This window comes from Penaeus vannamei, chromosome 21, assembly GCF_042767895.1.
Source record: "Penaeus vannamei isolate JL-2024 chromosome 21, ASM4276789v1, whole genome shotgun sequence".
Taxonomy (NCBI): Eukaryota; Metazoa; Arthropoda; class Malacostraca; order Decapoda; family Penaeidae; genus Penaeus; species Penaeus vannamei.
Window position 1 is genome coordinate 19,444,810 of NC_091569.1, and position 2,377 is coordinate 19,447,186.

Genomic DNA, 2,377 nt, shown 5'->3' on the forward strand with positions numbered 1-2,377 from the left:
TTTGCGTTCGTCATTTTATTCCTTAGGGATTAGAGTCCCGACTTCGTCCTAATCTCCAAAGAAAATCCTGATGTTGAAATCCTTTCGGAAAACCCTGGCGTACTTATATTATCCTGAGTGCATTATGATGATAAGCCACGCGTATAATGGTCATCTGACCAGTAATTATTCCGTTTAGACTTATGCCCATGAACTAAATTGATTAAGAATTCTCATTATGTTTTGCATACATTCTTATTGTTGAGTATGTTATAAAGTTTTATTATTAGTTAAACATTCGACAGAAAGTCAACACTATGTCACTGCTGCTCTTATTATTATCATTATTACCGAAATAATCATCACCGCTTTATGTCATAATCAACAATATCGCATTTTATTTATTTATAGTAATAACGTTATATGTATAATTATAATTATTTTCATTAACATCGGTAGCATTTCTCTTGTCATTATATTTGTTGTATTTATAATTAGCATTATTATTTTAACTATTATCATTATCACCGTTGTTATTATTACTCTTGATCTTATTATTCATATTTTTATCATTACTGAAGTTTTTAAAAATAAAATTCTGCTTATTACTATTATTATTATCATAAACATCATTACCACCATCATAACCATAATCATCCTCATCACCATTATTATCCTCATCATCTCATCATCATCTCCACCACAATCATCATCATCATCATCATCATCAACATCATCATCATCATCATCATCATCATCATCATCATCATCATCATCATCATCATCATCATCATCATCATCATCATCATCATCATCATCGTCATCATCATCATCATCATCACCATTTTTATTGTTAAAGTAACCATGATCATGATAATGTGAATGATAACTATTATAATAACAAAAGAGTATTAATAACAAAATGATACTGTTAATTATTGTAATGAAAACCATAGTAATTATGTAAGTAGTGATACTTAAACTAAATGACAACAATAATAGGGCTGATAATGATAATGATGATGACAAAAAATGATAACCGTTATTACCATAATTATAATGATAATGATAATGACAATGATAATAAGAATTGTGATGATGAAAAGGAAGATAATGAGGTAGTAGTAGTGTCATCTTAATAACAATCATCATTAACGTCATTCTTAATATCATTATTATTACAAATGATAATAGTAATAACAATGATGTGATGATAATGATGGTAATGATATTTAGAAATTAATAATGATGATTATAACAGAAATAATGAAAAACACGAATAAGAATGATGATTAAATGATTTACTATTACTTTAATTAATATTATCGTTTTATTATTATCATAATTATCATTATAAACATTTCCAATGTTGTTACTATCATTATTATCTTTTTCATTAGTATTTTCATTATCATTGCTGCTACTAATATTACTATTTTCATTATTGTTATTTTGAGGACCATTATTATTATACTTTTATTATTATTATCATTATTATTCTTATTATTACTGTTATTATTAATATATTATTATTATCATCATCATATAAATATTGTTATTATTAATGTTACTGTCATAACTATTCTTACTTTTGTTATTATTGTAATTATAAATAATTATATTAATGACAATAATTGAATCAGTAATAATAATAATAATAGTAATAATCACATCATAATAATGAAGATAATGGTAATGTTAATGATAATCAATATAATGATAATTATAAAAAATATACTAATGATTATTGCAACACAATTAGAGTAATAAAATACTAAGGTCACTGATATTAATAATAATGATAATGATAAAGACAATTCAAATAATGAGGATGATAAAAAAGATGATTTTAGTGATGATAATGCTAAAAGTAATAATGGTAATGATAATATTAATTGAAATATTAATAATGATACCATTCTGGTTTTATTAATAATATTTTCAAAATTATAATTAAAATAAAATTATTTTTAGAAACTAATGATAATGATAAAGATAATAATAATAGTAAGAATACCAATATTTTTTTGTCACTATCAGTATTGTTCCTATTTTTGTTATTGTTAGTTTTATCATAGGTGTTATTGCAATCATTATTTTTGTTATTATTATTATTACTATTATTGTTATAATTATTACTATAATTGTTATTATTATTATTACAGTTATCGTTATTATTATTATTACTATTATTGTTATTATTAATATTACTGTTGTTATTATAATTGTTATTATTATTATTATTATCATAATTATTATAATTTCACACATCATTATCATAAGAGTAAATGATGCTAATATTAATAATAATAATAATAACAATAGTTGTAGTAGTAGTGAACCTAATAAAGATATTGATGTTGATGATTCAAAAATAATCACAATGATAATGATTGCA